This window comes from Pan troglodytes, chromosome 13, assembly GCF_028858775.2.
Source record: "Pan troglodytes isolate AG18354 chromosome 13, NHGRI_mPanTro3-v2.0_pri, whole genome shotgun sequence".
NCBI lineage: Eukaryota > Metazoa > Chordata > Mammalia > Primates > Hominidae > Pan > Pan troglodytes.
In genome coordinates, this window is record NC_072411.2 from 59,501,287 (window position 1) to 59,514,420 (window position 13,134).

The 13,134-nt window shown below is 38.8% G+C and overlaps 1 long non-coding RNA gene across 1 annotated transcript; it reads right to left on the minus strand.

Moving 5' to 3' along the window:
• Positions 1-287: 287 nt before the first annotated feature.
• Positions 288-1,962, minus strand: LOC134808047 (uncharacterized). Its single transcript, XR_010150108.1, has 3 exons — positions 1,872-1,962; positions 890-991; positions 288-390 (listed from the first exon to the last, which is right to left on the minus strand). It is a non-coding gene; the product is annotated as an uncharacterized LOC134808047 (long non-coding RNA).
• Between the last annotated feature and the right edge of the window lie 11,172 nt (positions 1,963-13,134).

The following is a 13,134-nucleotide window of genomic DNA, read 5'->3' on the forward strand; positions in this document are numbered from 1 at the left end:
CGACATCTGCCTTGACATAAGATATCCCCATAGCAAATCCACTGATCATATAAGAAAAAATAGGCGAAACCTAGTATCAACAAGAAGTCCAAAATACTTGGATGACGAGTCAGTCAGCTTACTCATTAAACACTTGAATAAAAAATTTCCAGCAATAATTTCCTCAATATGATATTTATTTGAATATATAACACTGCATTAAAATTTGTTAATTTCTTCCCCTCCCCAAGATCAAAAGAAATAATGAATAATGAAAATCAACCCACACATTTCAAATTCAAACTTACCATAGAGGTCTGGTTGGCAAATCTCAGTCAGTGATTCCTCCTGGTTCCCAAGCCAGAGCATAGGAGGTTTCGTCTACTCTGCTCTAAATGAATGTACAGCCTCCTGAAATGCAACAGGTCATTAACATAATGAAAAGGAAATACAGCCTCCCCCTAATTCAGACTGCTCACCTTATCTTCCCTGAAATGAGTTCTCATCCATTTATTTCAGGACATGGACAAACTGTCTAGTATCAAATACTCACAAATAGAGATTGGAAAAAAAAGAAAAATTCAGCGATGCCTATGTGATTCTCAAGCTCTGTACAAATAAAAAATTCATCTTATACTGAATCAAGTGACAAAAGAAACCATTTCTCATCTGGAGTTACTCCCAAATAAATGTTGTACTTGTGGCTTTTATGTGGACTCTAAGCTTTCAGAGTTTCAAATGCTACTTACTATAATCTAACTACAAATTCAGCTCCACCTACTTTTGTTTTCAGGTAAATAATGAATGTATTTTAGTTGGAAGGAGTTTTCCTTCTATATATTTTTTTAAAAACAAAACCTAAGCCTTGCTCTTGGTTAACTTCATGTGGTTCAACTAAAGTCAGACTTACCTGAGTTTTTTCTTTGAAGCAGGATAGACATCACTTAGGTTGTCTATCTTCTTAACAGAATGCCATGTTGGCTTTTTTCCACATGACATTTAATTCCAATCTCTAGAAATAATTTGTAGAGAGAGTAAATTTGCCACATGTACAGCAATTAACATGAAAAACCTTCCACACACACAGAAAAGCTCATGATGTGGTCTAGAAAACAAGTCACTTCCAACTTGTGGAGAACTGAAGGTGTTCTTGCCTTTAAGGCAAGATCCGCCTCCCATAGTCATTCTAGTTATTCTGAACCTGTAACTGCCTCTCCCTGTTTTATTTTGAGATATTTATCATGTGTGATCAGTTGAAAGTTAACCTGGTGTAACACAAAAGAAAAAAAACTCTTTTGCTTGAATTTGTTCACAAAGGACATCCATTCTTAACAGAAAACATAGCTTTTGCTTTCCAAATCACATGTGAGTTGTTTAATTATGAAGTTCCTAACAATGATGGCAATTTAAAAAATAGTAACAAATGCATTGGAAACTATTGCAGTCTTGGCTAACCATATGTGAGACAGAACTCCGTTATTTGCCATCATCAAATATAAAGAAAATAATGAGGAAAGAAATCATAGCAGTGGAAAATTGTACTCATAAATCTGGCTTGTCTTATGGGTTCCTACTAACAGAACTATGTAACATTTTGTTGCCAGTTACTAGCCAAGGTTTTGTATTATGTATATGGGCCACATAAAACTGAAAAAACAGCTGCTTCCACACATACCCCCGTTTGCCTATATGACACTTCTATCTCCCCTTCAGGATCTAGCTTGATGTGTCCTCACGGATGAGTGTGTCTGTCCAATAGCTACTTCCACGGGTGGCCAAGAATCTGCAACCCTCTAAACACCAATCCCTGTAGGAATCATTAGTATCGACCCAAGTTTCATTTCTCCTCGGTGGCCTTAAAGAAATCTTTCCCATGTTTGCTTTGTCCCTACCTGTCCTGTAGTGCTGGAGCTGGCTGGAGAGAGGCAGTAAAGGCCATGAGGCTGCCCTGTGGGAGATATTGGCCCTGCACAGAGCTGGGGGAGGGCACAGTGCTGGCAGCTGGAGGAAGAGGAGGAGGAGGAATTTGTGTGCCACTGCAAACAATACACAGTGCCAACAAAAACACCATCCCTTTTCCCAAGAAGTTCAAAGCACTTTGCAAACATTAACTTATGAGCCCACATAGTCACGAAGCAATTATTACTTTATTACACCCTTAAGATAACCACTGCAAGCAAAGTGACTAGAAAAAAAAGAATGCATTCATTGTTTCATTATTCCTCAGCTATTTATTGAATGCCTACTATGTGCTGGGCACTGGAGGTGGAGGAGCTCCTGTGGGCTCTCACACTACTCCATGCTCTTTTGCCGACCCAGTCAGGGGCCCTAAGCACTTGGCTACACTACGTATTATGTTTATTTACACTTTATTTTTGCCCAAATTGTTTAATGGAATGTGCAATGTGCTCCATTCTTCAGAATGCCTATAATGTGCTAAGTCCTAAGCAAACACACAAAAGAAAAACTTTTAAAGTTACCTATAAATCTCATTACCACTTTAGGAACTGGGGAATAGCAATTCAAAGTGCTGTCTTTTAAGGTGCCATAAACAAGCTTTAGTGTGTGCAATCTTTGTCTCTTTCAAGTTTGTGGAATTGCTATAGTGAATAAGGGGAGTTAAGATCAGTAATATGGTGCCGAATAGTTTATATAAATAATCTGTATTTTTTAAATCATTAATTAGATGAGCAAGCATGTTTGGTGATGCAGAGAGCCTTTATCTATGGGTCTTTTTATGATCTCCCTTTTATTTGATGTGACAAAATGGCAGGTCAGATATAGAAAGTGGTTGATGCCGTTTCTAAATTATTCTTTAGGCAATGGACTCCAGATATTTTAGAGTATATGGTTGTCTAAGACTAACTGGACGAAAGAGGCTGGTGGCTGCTTTTAAAAAATGCATGGCTTTTTGATGAATTGAAAGGGACTCAAGCTGTTGTCTTTTAAAGATGCAAGCTAAGGATTCTAGTCTGTTCAGGTGTTACCCACACAACAGGTGGGTTAAACTGCTAGGCAGGAGACAGTCCAATGAGCACAACCATGGAATATTTAAGAGGGAGATGTTATTATTTGCAACAAGGAAGGAGGACATCTGGGATAGTTCCCCAAAGCAGTGCCTCCAGGAACAACAGTAAAAGCAGGACTTGTACTAGGCTGGTTAGCTGAGTCATTGTATGTGGAAGTGGCATAAAGGCAGTGCAGTCGCCTGCTGATCATGCTTCTACATACATTGCATGTACAGAAAATGGCAAATAAACTTCTCCCTGAGCAAGGTTTGTTACTATGGTTAATGAGGAGAGTTGACCAAAGTTCCTCTCCAACTCAGGCATCTCTGGATCCAGCCAGTTTTAGTTTTTCCAGGGCTGAGCTTCTTCCCAGAGATTTTTGAAATAAGAACTCAAGATACAACAGACACAAGTGGGGATTTCCTCACAGTGCATACCCAAAAACCTGGAACCCTGGGTTACACAGGGAGTCACTAACCCACCCTAGTTTGGACTGAACATAGAGGCTGTTGTGGTTCTCACTCAGAAATTTACATATATTTTTAAAGTTGTAGGGAATTATAATGCCACTTAAAACCCAACATTCCTCCCTAAAAAATACTTCTCTGACGAACCAGAATATGATGGAGGTATAATATTGATCCAACATTCAAATGCATTGGTTAACACACATACCCCATGAAATTCAAGCTCCACATCTTAGCAGTTAAGTAGCACCTTCCTTTGGCCCCAAAGTACCTTTCCAGCCTCAGCCTCATCTTCATCCTCCTTATCACTCTGGCCACAGCATAGGTTTTCATAACAGTATGTGATGCTTACCTGGTACCCTCTGTCTTGAAGCCTGCCCCCACCCAGCTTCAATAGACAGACAGACAGACAGACACAGACACACACACACACACACACGCACACCCACCTTTTCTACCTAAAAAACTTCATTCTTCAAGAGCACATGATATCTTCTTAGCCAATTTCTTCCCAAAATATATCATGTATAGAGATCACATCTTATTCCTTCTTATCTTCAGCAATTAGTATAAATCTTTGTTGAACGTGGATTTCCTAAAACACATCAATATAGCATTTACTGAGGCTGGCAAGGTGATCAATTACTTGGGTTTACTCTTCAGCTGGTTGCACAAATTGGATTTTAAAAAATCTTTTTATTAAGCAGAGCTGTTAATGAAGAGAATAAAATCAATTAAATAAATTATTAAGTTGAAAACAGATCTATTATTTTTATTAGGGAGGTGCTACATTAATAATACCATTATTACTCAGCTTCTCACACCTTAGATGGCAAAAAACTTCAGAGCCTGGGCCATGTTCTATCTACTCCAAATATAATAGCACTGAAGGGAAAACTATATGCCTGTGGAACTTCTACAGGAGGATGAGAAACAGCTAAACATCAACAGCAATGACAATGCCAGCTGAAACTGCTTATTTCTGATTTCAACTTACATAGGAAGAGAACAGAATAAAGGGATAGGGAAGGATCAAAAAGAGAAAAGGAGGAGAGGAAACCAAGGGAATGGCTGCTGGAAAACATTATCCTTAGAATTAGGTTCTGCCATTTTTCTCTTTATGAAAGTGAGAAATAGAGACATTTCTCTTGATTGCACAGAACAGAATGACCAGCAGTTGGAGATAAATACTACTTAGTAAAAAGTTGTCCCATCTTCAAAGGCTCTTGCAAAAATTAGGGGCTGCTGATCTCTTTCAGTATTTTAGGAAGAGTCCTGTCATTATCGAGATTTGAAACATTGATGTCTGTTTTTCAGTTTTCCTCAAAATAACAGGGAAATCAATAATTTAACCTGTGAATAGCATGTATATTTAAAACCACATGCTTTTAGTGGGCATAGTAAAGTGCTCCTGTAAATATTCTTAGTTCACTTGATCCTCACAGCAACCCTTCAAGGTGAGTATGGCATCCTTTTACAGATAGAGAGACCGAGTCTCAGAGAGATTCAGTATCTTGCAGAATTAATATATAAACCCCAACGGTCTAACTGCACTCTTGGTATTCTTTCATCAAATTACAACACTATGTGAACACTTTAAGAATTATTATAGATGCAACTTTTATTCTTTACAGAACAAAATGCTGGCACTTTATATTATGCACCCAAATTTACTGAACAGGAGGTCTGTATATGATATAAAACGATTTTTTTTCCTTGACACCTGGAAATTACCTGAGAATCCCGATGTCATTTAAGGAATGCATTCCCAAGTTAATTAAACCTCATCAACACACAAGCAGATATTTATTTTCAGTTCTAAAAGCTTTCAGCCTCAATTCTTTAGCAGGCAATGCAAATTCATGTTTCCCGCCAAATCCAGCAGAGGGCAGGATACTCCCACCAACAGTCAGCAGCTGGCTAGTGCCTCTAGCCAAGCCAGTGCAGTTGCCTGGTGCAGTGTTCCTGCACTGGAGCAATCATCATCTTCTCACCTGGATCCGAAATACAGTGCAGGCTTGTGCTGAAAATAGGGAATGTGGGATGCACCCTTGGAAATGTCCACAAAAGTTTTGCCTTAGAGGCTGCTCACATTTTGTTTGAGCTAAAGATACCTGGAAACTAGCCAGTTCCAATTACCTTCCTGGAATAGCTTGCCGAGGATGCTACACTATGGAATTAATTTAAGATATACCATGATAGTTTCTGTTTCTGGCTTTAGGCCATCTTAGGTCATAGCCGAGCTACTCCACTATTGGGCTCCATGCCTCACTCCCACACCTTCTATCTCCCTGTGTCCCTAACAACTCTTAAGAGCTACCCATTGCATGGCCTCCTCTGTCTGTCATCCCTGCATAACCCTCACTAATCAAGAACAATGACCTCCTGCCCACTAATTCAACTTCTCCCCAAGCCTGACTTACGGGCCACCTCCTCCAGGAAGTTGCTGGAGGTCCTTGAACCAGTGGTCATCATCAAGAAACATTTGCCAATGTCAAAGTCAAATGAAATATAAAGAAGAATCTTTAAACTCACTGTTTCATTTGGGAATCACAGAATTGCAATTTGAGTTATACACACACACACAGGTGGTCTTCAGTATGTCTGAAGAACAAAGAGAAGGTTGGAAGTTTTATTGGAAAGAGAAATGTTATGTTATCTTGAAAGAAAACTCATTGGCACTAGCAAAGTTTTGGGGGACTGGCAAGCTCTGATTGGTGAGTGACGGTGGTAGGTAAAATTAATCTTAAGAGTCTCAGCAGGTTGTTTCAGCAACTGGGCATGCGGACAATTCTTGGGGTAGGTGTTATGTGCCCCCAGTCATTTTCTCCCTTACCCCTTGAATCTTATTTAGTTCAGTATGACAATAATAAATCAATGTGTGTAATTAACTTTCACAGTAAGCGAACTATTGGGTGAAGGTTTTGTACTAGAGCTTGGGTCTAAAAAGATACATCCCATTCCTTCCAGTCCAGATAGTAGCATGGTAAATGTAACATGGAAAACAGCAAGGATAAATGCCACAGTTCACAGGAGAGAACAGTGCTTCTGAAGGTGGCAGAATAATTGTAGCAAACTTCTAGATTTTTCAAACTATGGACTAGAAGTTTGTCATTAGGACCTCAAAGGCTCCCAGGGCGAGGTGGCATTAGGGGAAGGGATGGGTAGTTGGACAGGCTTTGTACCACCCCCAAAACCACTTCCCTACCCTCACTTCCCCCCACCTCCAACCAGATGAAAACAATGCCATTTTAACCTGTATTATTTATGTACACCTCTGGATACTACATAAAGACTTCCTTTAAAGAAAGCGGATCTGCAAGTAAGCAAACAATCCACCCACAATAATCATAACAACAACAAAACAAATTAAAAAAAAAACAGCTTAAAAATCACTGGTCTAAAATTCAAAGGCCTTTCTTCACTGTTGAGGAAGCCATTCCTGGAGAGGAGGAAAGACCAAACTAAGCTGTAGGCTGATCAGTGAGGGAACTGGAATTTGAATTCCATCTAGCCTCTAAAGCCTAACACTTTTGACTAAACGATGAGGCTTATATTGAGCCTGAAAGATAAGGAGTCATTAAATAAAGGGATGAACCCCTTAGTCATTCTTAGGTAAAAAGAGTCACCCAACCAGTAAAGCCACCCAGAGCAGAGGTGAGGGGCAAAGTTGCTTGCATGAACTTAACCAGCCACAGATTAAGGTTATGTTTTAAACCACGTTTATTGGCAAGGCATTGAGCGCTTGGACAGAGTGACGAACCGGATAGATGTGACAACTCTCTGTGTTCATGGAGCTTACATTCTAGTAAAAGATATGGACATGTCATTATCATTTGAGAAAAGTTACACTGGAGAAGTACAATGTTCTACAAGGGAGTTATTAAATTCTATGCTCAGCACCACCTCCCAGATTATTCTTTCAGCCATGTCTAATTAATTATTCAAACAACTAGTTGTCCCAATTGCATAAAGTCCAGCCTGGCTCTCTTTAGGCCTTTCTCCACCCTCAATGCAGAATGTCATCCAGGATCTCAAGTTGCATTTATTTGTCATGTCTACTCAGTCTTCTGCAATCTGGGACAGTTTCTTAGTCTTTTCTTTTTCATGACCTTGACACTTTTGAAGAGTATGGTCAGCTGTTTAATAGAATATTCTTCAATCTGTTTGTCTAATATTTCCTTATGATTAAATAAAACTCATGTATTTTTGGCAAGAATACCCCAGAAATGATACCATACTCTTCTCAGTGCATCATATCAGGAGTCCATGTTGTCAAAGTGTCACATTTTGATGATGTTAACTTTGATCGCTTAGTTAAGTTAGTCTGCCAAGTTTCTCCATAATAAAGATAATATTTCCCCTTGTAATTAGCTAGTGAAGATAGTCTGAAACTGTGTAAATATCTTATTTCTAATTATATTTTTGCACACTAGTTTTAACACCAATTGAATTGTCCTTAAAACAATTATTACTGTGCCATTAACCAAATGGCAACTTTATATTTCCACCACTTCTTCTATATTTACTCTTTGGAATTCTACTGTAAGGAAGACACCTCCTTTCTCCCTCATTTATTTATTTATTTGATTATTTGTTTTCATCAGTATGAATTAGTAGATATTTATTTTATTCAATGGATTATAATTCATTTATTTTTTGGCCCATATTGTCCCAGTTTTAGCCTTCAAGAGCTCCTTTAGGTTGGCTTCCAGTCCTTTCAATATGCTCCCATCATTTTTGAGCATTCACATTCTGGCATCACAAGATGATTCAAGGCTAAGCGCAGTGTCTCAGGCCTGTAATGCCAGCACTTTGGGAGGCCGAGGGGGAAGAATCACTTGAGCCCAGGAGTTCGAGACCAGCCTGGGCAAAAAAGTGAGACCCAATCTCTTAAAAAAAAAATTAGCTGGGTGCACTTGTAGTCCTAGCTACTCGGGCTACTTGGGAGACTGAGGCAGGAGAATCGCTTGAGGCCAAGAGGTTGAGGTTACAGTAAGCAGTGATGGCACCACTGCACTCCAGCCTAGGCAACAGAGTGAGACGCTCTCAAAAGTAAATAGATAGGTAGGTAGGTAGATAGATAGATAGATAGATAGATAGATAGGTTCAGGCATATCTTTTACTTTCTGCATCCCAGCCTTCAGATTAGCCATTTAACTGAAAAATGGTACTTAGAATTCAAGTTCTGAGTACTAGGATACTCATTGCTGCTGGGGTGTCATTGCTTCTAGTCCTAAGTGAACAGAGCTAAGAAATATATGTATATACAGTTGGCGCTCTATATCTGCAGATTCCAGCCTCAGATCAAAAATAATTCAAAGAAGATAAAAATTAATATAGTACAATTATTTCATAGCATTTATACTATATTAAGCATTGTAATATCTAGAGATGATTTAAAGCATACAAGATGTGCATAGGTTATGTGCAAATACTATGCCATTTTATAAAAGGGACTTGAGCATCTGTGGGGTGCCCTGGAACCAGTTCCCTGTGGATACCTAGGGACAAGCGTATATACACAAAAATACATGCACATCTATAAGTATTTCTGTAACTATCTCTCTCTCTTTCTCTCTCTCTCACTCTCTTTCTCTCTCTCTCTCTGTGAATGTGTGTGTGTGTGTGTGTGTGTGTGTGTATTCAGAACCAGTATATACAGAAACAGTAGTTCAAACTGATATATGTGAATCTAATCCATAGGGGTAATTCTCACCTTCCCCGTTTCCTCATCTGTAACTCTTTTGTCTGATAAGGAGAAACTGGCTCTCATTATTCACAATTTGTTTACTTATTTGTTCAATCTTAGAATACATATAGTTTTAGAATTACTAACACATTTTCCTGTGAAAAATGAATTTCCTGAGAAGGGTACAATATTTTTGTGCAGTTTTTTTTATCTTTGCCCTTATAGAATATATTTAAAAGGCTGTTTTTCAGTATTACTTAGATTCATTCTTTTTTATCCCATTTATTATGGTTGTGGTATTAATTTTGCGTTATATGCATTGGTTACTGTTTGTGTTCTATTTTGGTTTCCCACACATCCTGGTTAATATAAATTAGTTTTTTAAATATGTGAAACACTACTTGGTTCAAGAAGTTAGAAACATTCCAGAAGATGTACTTGCAGAAATGTCCCACCTCATTCCTTCTAACCATTCCCATTCCCCTATTCTTTCCACCCCATTCCCACTGATCTCTGTAAATAACCAATCACAGTAGTTTCTACTTTTACCCTCCTATATTTCTTTTTGTGCAGATGAGAAAATATACGTGTATTTTCTTATATCTCTTTCTTTCTCATCTAATGGTACCATACTATAGATATATGTGCACTTTACTTTTTTCACTTAAAAGTATATCCTAGGCCAGGCGCAGTGGCTTACACCTGTAACCCCAGCACTTTGGGAGGCCAAGGCGGGCAGATCACGAGGTCACGAGATCAAGACCATCCTGGCCAACATGGTGAAACCCCATCTCTACTAAAAATACAAAAATTAGTTGGGCATGGCGGTGCGCACCTGTAGTCCCAGCTACTCGGGAGGCTGAGGCAGGAGAATTGCTTGAACACAGGAGGCGGAGGTTGCAGTGAGCCGAGATCGCACCACTGCACTCCAGCCTGGGCGACAGAGCGAGACCCGTCTTAAAAAAAAAAAAAAATTTATTCTGGATACCAGTATAATATCAGTCCAGAGATTCTTCACTCATTTTTACAACACCATAATACTCTCTATGGTGTGGATGTGCCATAGTTTATTCAACCATTCCCCCTAAGTATGGACATTCTGGTGTTTTTCCATAACTTGCATTTACAAACAGTGCTTCAGTGAATAACAGTGTGCACATGTATTTAGTTGTATTGCTGGAGCTGTGCTTTCGGAATAACTTCCTAGAAATAGGATTAATGGGTCAAAAGGTAAATGCATGTATACTTTTGTTAGTTATTGCTAAATTTTTCTAGGGGCTTTTAATAGCTGTTAATGTCCAAGCTGCACCCCAGAGATTCCAATATAATTGGACAAAGGCTGGGCATTAGTATTATTTTTTAAATTCGTACCCCTTTGTTGAGATGTAATTTACATACTATAAATTCACTCTAAGCGTAAGATTCAATAACGTTAAAGTTAATTTATACAGCTGTGCAAGCATTACCAGTATTGTTATCTTTTCAAAACTCTCCATGTGATTCTAATGATAGTCGAGAGATTAAGGTGACTAAACAAGGTCATTATTGCTGATGCTTTTCACTACCATATGGTGTCGCTGTCCTGCTACTTGAAGGCACAGGGCTTTTCTTAATGCTATAGTGCTCTGCCGTTTTAAATCCAGTGGAACCTATTTCACATTAAACCAGACTCCTCTTTAAGGATACTGTCTTATTCATGTCAATTGGTCCCTTCTGTCCCAGCAACCAGCTGAGCATAATCCTAAAAAAAGAAGTCAACATATATTTTGAATATCTCCCACAGGAGGTAGTCTTTTGAGTGACTCCCTTAAGAAGGACTCATACTATTTCGTATATAAAGGGGCTGACATAGACCCAGTCTGGGAAATGCTGGGAATGGTTTCCTCAGGCAGGTGACATTTGAACTCCTTTTTAACTGATGACTATGACTTAACCTGGTGAAACACAGTGGGTAGAGGAGAGCACATTCCAGACACAGCAAGCAGTACGGGCAATGGCCCTGCAGCGGGGCTGGTGTGCCTCGTGCACATAGAGATTATGGTGAAATATGTTGCTAAATAAGACCAGAAAGGTAGACCTGAGGCCAGATCACCCCAGCTCTTTTAGGCCTGAAGCATTTTGGTCTCAATTTTAAAAGCACTGGAAACCCACTGAAAAAATTAAGTGCTAGACTAGAGAAGAAGTGGGCTTGTGTGACATTGTCAGATTTATTGAGAAAAGTTCACTGGGGCTGTAGCACACACACACACACGCACAAAAGACTGGCAAAAGTGGCTAGTGGAAGACCAATTAGAGGACAAATGTGCTGAAGCACAGAAACATGATTTTTTAAAAATCCTACTTGGCGACCAGAGTGGTGCTAATATTGAGAAAAGCAATAGACTGACAGGACTTAATGATTGGTTGAGACTCTGGGGGCTGAGAGAGAAATGTATCAAGGATGACTCAGGTTAACAGACTACACCACCCACTTCTCCTTGCAGTCATCCCAGGTCCTCTCCTCTTTACTCCTCCTCATTCTTTTGGAGCTTTTAGCTTCCTGCTCTCTGTCATTCTCTCTATGCTGCCATGATTCTTGATGATTTCAATATATATGCAGATACTCCTTCCATTACCCCAGTTGCTTAGTTCCTTGATTTCCTCTTACAATCATTTTGTGTTCTATGTCATCTTAGCCACTGATTCCCACAGACATACCCTTGACCTTCCACTACCATTAACTGAAATCCCTCCATAATTTCATTTGCAAACATCCATTCTAGTACCCCAATTCAAGCAATCCTTTGATTCTATCACGATCTATATCCCACTGATTCTACCACAATTGCACTGCCCCTCATCTCATCATAGCCTCATTTTCATTACTAGACAGCTTAAATTATATAATCAATCATTGCAATCACTCTCTTTCATATATTATCAACTCACTCAGACCTCTCTTAATTTGTACAATCCCTTGGCCAAGCCACCATTATTATGATTAAATGGTGCCCTTTAGAGTGGTATAAAAACAAGATGTATACCAGATACCTTTTATTTCCCCCTGATGATCAAATGTCCCTTCTTTTCCCCATTCTATGTTCTGTGAAGCTGATCTTATAAGGATTACACCAACAGAGCCTTATGCCCTCTGTCATTCAAATGGTTCAAACAATGGAGAACCCCGGCAGGAAATAAGAGGAATAGAGAAAAATTGAGTTACAGTTATTTATTTTACTTGTTTCATCCTTGCAAATTCATCAAGAATTATTTGTATCGCTAATTGAAGTCAATTCAGTGGCCTAGTGAAAAGTATTGCCTCTCGTGAATTTTGAATATCTCTTCTTCCACCCATTCCCTTCTGTCTAGAGATATTAGCAGTTCCACTGCTTTTAGACCTGGGTTCCTGCATTATCCCTGTAGTGTAGTTGTACTCTATGAACGACTTTTGTTTTACATTTATTATTAAGGTGAAATTGACATAGTGAAATGCATATAAACCAATCAACTTTAACAAATATATGCACCGGGAAAATGCACATTCTAATCAAGATATGGAACACTTCCATCTTACCAGTAACTTTTCTCATGCCCCTCTCCAATCAATACACTCTCTGCTGTGGCAAACACTATTCTGGTTTCTATCACCACAGATTACGTTTGCAGATTTTAAACTTTTATAAATTGAATTGTATAGTTTTTATTCTATTGTTTCTTGCATCTTGCTCTCAATATCATGTCTATAAGATTCATGATATAGTTTTTTCAGTAGTTTGTCTCTTTTTACTGTACTATTGCATTATATGAGTACACCACAGTTCATCTCTTCTACTCATGGTCATTAGGGTGGTTTCTAATTATTTGCTTTTATACACAAAGATGTTATGAATATTCTTGCACAATCGTTCTGTAGGTATATATTTTCATTTGGGGGGATAATTAAAGACGAGTGGAATTATGGGTCATGGGGAAAATGTATCTTTATCTTTATAAGAAACTTTCAAACAGT